Source organism: Astatotilapia calliptera, chromosome 2, assembly GCF_964374335.1.
Source record: "Astatotilapia calliptera chromosome 2, fAstCal68.1, whole genome shotgun sequence".
Lineage (NCBI taxonomy): Eukaryota > Metazoa > Chordata > Actinopteri > Cichliformes > Cichlidae > Astatotilapia > Astatotilapia calliptera.
This window is the reverse complement of record NC_137423.1, coordinates 34,103,444-34,109,929: the sequence shown is the minus strand read 5'-3', so window position 1 is coordinate 34,109,929 and position 6,486 is coordinate 34,103,444.

Here is a 6,486-nt window from a genome sequence, read left to right as displayed (position 1 = left end):
CGCTGCTTTTATGTAATCGAACAGCTCAAGAAGCTGCAAGAAGTTGTCTGCGTGCTTCTGAACGGGGCTCTGTGTTCTTGTTTGCACCTGTATCGCAGCATGGTTTTCCCTCACAGCGCATGGTGTGTGTGCAGACTCCTGAACAGTCATATTTTTAATTAACACTGTTGTTAATCACTGACACGTGACCCAATATCCTGCTCGCTGCTATACCCCGCTCTGAATTCCCAGGGTGTTCGCGGGAGATTGCATTGACCCCAGGCAGTGAACAAACCCAGCAATTGAACCTGTAATTGGACCAGACTGATAAGATAATTATTTCCAGAGCTAATAAGAAGTGACTCTTGTTGTATTACAGAATGACAGTTTAGAGCGTTTCACATGTAAGCTCCTGTCTTATAACATTGAGTCACGTCTGCTCTAATGATCAGTTTTACAGAGAAGAATATCCCACTGAATAACAGAAAAGCCACAAACTCGCTAGATTAGAAAATGGAGTCGCTGTTGACAAATACAGTCAGCGGACACTTCAATGGGTACACCTTACAGGTCTTAATCGTATGTATTTAGATCTGCTGAATGTGGAGGCCGTTTGAGTACAGTCACGTGTCATGTTCAGGGAGCCAGTTTGAGATGATTTGAGCTTTTTGACATAATGAGTTATCCTGCTGCAAGCAGCCATTAGAAGATGGGTATACTGTGGGCATAAAGGGATAGACATGCTCAGCAACAATACTCAGACAGGCTGTGGTTTTTAAACAATGTTCAACTGGTGCTGTGGAGCCCAGAGAGTGCAAATATCATCTACAACAATACTGCATGCCTGAACCATTGATACAAGGGAGGATGGAGTTTATGCCAAATATCGCAGCAGAAATGAAAACTGTTCTGAGCAGGCTTGGAATTGTAGACTCAGTTTACAGTTCTTAGCAGACAGGAGCGGCACCCAGTGTGCTGCTGTAGCACATCAATCCATTCTATTCTGCATGTCTTTGGGCTGTTGGTTCAAACCAGAATCCACACAAACACAGGGCAAACCTCTGGCCCCAGCCAGACGGTGGAGTCAAACTCAGGGTCTTGTTGCTGTGATGCAACAGTCCTTATCACTGTGCCACCATGTTGCCAGTGTAGTTCAACCTGTTGTGTTCACAAATGCTCTTCTGCATACCTTGGCTGTTTCGAGTGCTTGAGTTACTGTTGCATTTCTATCTGCTTGACGCAGTCTGGCCATTCTCCTCTGACCTCTGGGATTACCACGACTTTTTCAACCAGAGCATTTCTGCTCACTGGATATTTTCTCTTTTTTGGACCATTCGCTGTAAACCCTAGCAATGGTTGTGTTGTAAAGCATGTGAGTCACTTAAATCACCTTTCTTTTCCATTCTGATACTCAGTTGGAAGATCAGCAGGTCGTCTTAAATACATCTGCATACCTACATTTATTGAATTACCATAGGATTAGCTGATATTTTTGGTAGCAAGCAGTTGAATAGGTGCACCTAACAAAGAGGTCATTGAACGCATATAACCAGGCTAGCAACAGTTATCTATACATCCACTTTTCCTGTTCAGATTGATAGAGCGATTATCCCAGATTTCTTTTTTAATTTTGCAATTTTGAATAAAATCTTCATTTTGTTCAACAATTTTACCTGCAGAAATAAATAAATTCTACACTACCATGCTAAACCAGCATGATTAACATAGAAAGCCTTATGAGTGCAAAAAAAATGTTATCATTAATTCAGTCATTATGAGAATGGTAGAATCCTTACAGTCACATTGACAGAAAACTGTTGATACACATATTTCTTTTTTCCTGCATTAGGGGTTTTTCCCTCTTATTTCACTGTCTTCTACAAAGGCATTTATAATAGTTTTAATAGCATTTAGGCTTTTATAAATATTTTATCTAACTTATTCGAGCTCCCTAATGAGTATCTTTAGTAATTAGCCTAATTCATGGGACTCTGTGTGGAGAACGCATAGATAGTAACTTAATGCTGCCATTCTAAGTAAAAGTCTGCACAAAATATTTACTTTTATCTACCAACTCAACTGTAAAATTTTGAATTTTGAGCCTTAGACACTTTGTTTTCTTTATCTTTCGTAAGTTTTGTATTTTATCCGCACCCGTTATTTATGGAAATATTGGTGTTGTTGTACAGAAAAAGATACACACAGAGAAAAAAAAATACTGGGTGATATATAAATATAAAATAGTGGTTTTCCTTTGTATCTTCCATGTTATTATTAGTAGGAATGCACGTGTTTTATATGTTAAATTACCTTTTAAATCTATGATTGTTAGCATGTTACCATGCTAGCTCTAGCATTTAGCTCAAGATTTTATAGCACAGTGAAGTTTAACCTTAAAGATATTAATGCAGTAACCTTATCTCAGTTTATCTGTCTTTAAATATATCCTTGTGAAGGTGTATTTTGTTTATTTGTTTGATTAGCTTCGGGGCAATTACCTACTCTTAGCTAACGGGCTAATTTTCAAATGTCATTCTCTAGCCAGATCGTCTTTAAAAGCATTTTAAAACATATTTGCAGGACATTCAGGAGAAATTAAGCACAAAATCTTTGAGAGTATGAAAAAAGTAGTTTGTTAAATAAAGTTTTTATATATAGTGAAAAAAAACTAGTAGACAAAAAAACTAGAAGACTTTTAAGAATCAAATTAAATGTAAGAGTTACTATCATATATTAAAAGGAAGAATTCTTCAGAGTCTCCAACCTCTTAATGTGAAGGGTTCAGGTTCTTACTTTAGAGAGGTATTACAATATCTGGGCATTGCTAATAAGTGTTTTTACCCCTGACCCCACTATGTCATCATAATACAATCTACTGAAATAGTATTATTCACACCATAATGCACAACCTAATAATTTAATTCTCAGTTTTTAGGAAAAATAAATAAACTACTGATAAACCTCACACCAGTTTGGCATGCAATATACGTGTTTACTCATTTTCTGTCACATATATACAGTTACAAAAATAAATGTTCAAGTTGTTTTTCCACTTATCTAATTCAAGGTCACAGTTGCGCTGGAGCATATCATAGCTGTTATATAGCGTAAGAGGCGGGGTACATCCTACACAGGTCACCAGTCTGTTGCAGGGCTAACCAATTAATCACTAATTAGCTTAACCTATCTGCATTATGGGAGGAAGGATACTGGGAGAGAACCCATGCAGACACAGGAAGAACATACAAACTCTGGTCCTAGAGCTTTAACTGCTCTAAATGATCAATTCCAGACTGTCCGACTATCTACTCTTGGCTTTGCATGATGTCACTGTACCAAACTCAATGTACCAAACCATCTAAAAGTAACCCTGGGAGTTTGGGCTCCACCCACCTCCAATTCAAGCCTTCTGTTTTTGACAGCCAACCATTTAGAAGTAAGTTACCTTAAAGGGAAGGTGGTTTTAAAAGGGAGAGGAGCTAACATAGTGGATCAACTGGAGGGATGTACCAAGGCCCACCATAAGATAAGTAAATATTTTATTTATTTATTTTTACTTTTAATCTTGCAAAGCCACACTAATAGAGCCCAAAAATAAAGGGATGGGACTTAAAATTACTTGGGTTTTTTTTTCCTTTTAATGGAGTGGTTTTATTTCTTGCAAAGCTGGTCTACTCTGCAATCTTTCCTGCTGTACACAGCCCGAGATATTATTAGTGATGCAAGGACTGCACTTAGTTTAAACCATCTTTAGGGTTTATGTTTTTATTTCCAATCAGAGATGTTTGATTGCATCCAAAAATGCAATACATTAGTACATTAATGCACTCTGTTTATGAACCTGTGTTGTTTCTGTGGAACAAAACAATGTCTGATTTATAACCTGTCTGTAAATGGCAGTATCCAGAGTCAGAACCATGTCTTGTTTTTTTAGTTTTTTTAAATTAGTCCTTGATGCTATTGTTTATGTTGTATTTCATAATTGCCCTCCCCCGCTGATCACCCCTCTCCATATATCTATATATACTCCATGCAAATATCCAGAGGAGAGAGCCATTTCCTGCCTCATGCCCTCACTAATTTACACTCTCTAATCACTCAGCCCTCCTTGTACTGTGCATCCTGTTTTTCATGTCCTGCAGATTTCGCTCCCCGCTCTTTTCATTAATGAACTCATTCAGTGTTCGGGGTTGTGGGTGGAGGGAAATGACACTCCACCTCGCTCTTTCATTCATAAATATAATACCTGCATTGTAGTGTAGTGGAGGGGGAGGCTTTGAGAGCTTTTTGTAATGCAACAGGAGGAGATCAAAGGGGAAAAGATTGCTCCTCCATCATGGCAACGTGTCTCAAATTGAGGAACAGAGCATGATTGTACGACATGGAAAGAAAGCATTTCTGTCGGCCATGTTTGTTCCATTGCGTTTAAGTGGTGGTACCACCACATGAAGCTTCAATTTTGAGCTTCCACACCCACACCATTCCCCCACTGCGGCCTACGGGGCACGGCTTGCCCAGAAATGAGATCATACTCCATCCATGGAGCCAAAAAAACTGAGGCCCAAATGCTCCAACACTCCCCTCTGCCACCCCAAACACTCCTCCCCCTCATCTGTGTGGGCACTGACACTCTCAAACACATGCTCTCCTATGTAAACACCCACACCTTGCACTCACACATATATATAATCACATAAACATAAATACATGCTGGATGCACGCACAAATCTACTCACGCACTCTCCTGTGGATCCTTTGAACCATTACACCCCGCAAATATGGATTATGAGACATACACAAGGCCTCGCTACACCATCTACACCATCCCAGACGTTTGTGCTTCATTCTAATCATCGTCTTCATCTTTTGGGGCTCTTTTAGCTGCTCTATGTCTTTGTCTGCGTGTTTGCTGGCATCTGTCATCTACTTTAACCCAGTTTTCACCTTATGTTAGTTGAGATCATTTCTTGTCATATTGGATCATTTCTTGGTTATTTTGTATTACTTTATTGTCTCTTGGGTGTCTCTGTGGGAATTTTGCATCCCCTTCTGACTTTTTTGCACCTATTTGTAGTCATTTATGAACCTTCTCTTTATTGCAGATTTGTGACACGCTCAGTAAAATTTTGCGGGTGAAGCCCAGAGGCCGGCTTACCCACTGAACCCCAGTCCTGCTGAGAAATTCACCCATTATGTTGTCTGCCCCTGTCGGGGTCTATTTCTGTGTGAATGCCAACAGGAAATGCCAGGGCTACTCTTCCCTTAACTGAACACACACACACACACACACACACACACACCTCCTACTCTGCTGCACTCTTTAACACCATCACCCGACACATGTTTGTTCTCCATCATATGATGCCAGGTTATACAAAGGGGGCGGGGCGGCGGCGGGGGGGGGGGGGGGGATGAGCTTCTAAATTGCTGTACAGTACATTATTTGTGAAAAGTAGACAAAGTTCCCATCAGTTGTTCCTCCTACAGGTGCATGACTCGCTGAAAATGGGAGAAAATGTAGGCCCGATAGTAAATTAGGTTATAAAACCAAGCACCGTCTCCTCTGGTTGTTGCTATTCTTGGCCTGCTGCAGATGAGATCTGCAGGATCTGCTGCCCCCTGGTGGCTTAAGCCTGTCTGCTCCGATTACATAAAACAGGGCAGTGGGTGAGTCATCATCACCCCCACCCCCCATCTTCCTCCTCCTTCTCCGCCCCCCCACTGAGGACAGATGGGAGGTGTGCGTGGTGTTTCGGTGTGTGAGTGTGTTTGTGTGTAGGACTGGGCGGAGAAAACAACAGTGGACTGTGAAATAAGGGCTTCCCCCTCTCTCGCTCCCTTTTCTCCCTCTCTCTGTCTGTTTTTCCTCAGTTTTTTTCTTTTTTGTGGGTCAGGAGAATCAGTTACTGCTCCAGTGAAGTTGCTGTGACAGTAAAAATGGAGCAGATGCAGCAGAGCTCCAATGGTGTTTGACTAAAACAAGGCTGGAGGTCCTGAGGATGTTAGGAGGCGCGTATGAGATGCATCTGCCTCTTCTTTGTGTAGATATAGAGAATATCCGTATCATTAATGAATGTAACAAAAAGGGAGAGCAGTTTCTCTGTCTTTCATTACTGAGTTTGTTTTGGAGAGCTGGCTGAAAGCTGCCATGATGTTGAAAACAGGAGCACATTCTGTACACGTCTTTCTTGGGAGGCTCGTGCTGAGTGTGTGGGTGCAGGTAAAGAGGAGGTGGTTCCGGGACGTTTGAGCACACTGTGTGAGTTGTTCTCGCTGTCGTGGTCCAACTCAGCAAAACAGCAGTTTTTGAGATGACCCTGTAGACCTGCCTGCACTCATATAGTTCCTGACATACAAAGTGAGATGAAACCATCATTTTTCCTTTGCCGTGAAGGGTCACGGGGCAGACAGAGGGATACAGTGGGACAGGTTTGGAGTGCTGGTCTTTGCTTCAGGTAGGAGTAGGGATTAGGTCAGAGAGCAATGTCTAAAACCTTCTGACTCAAC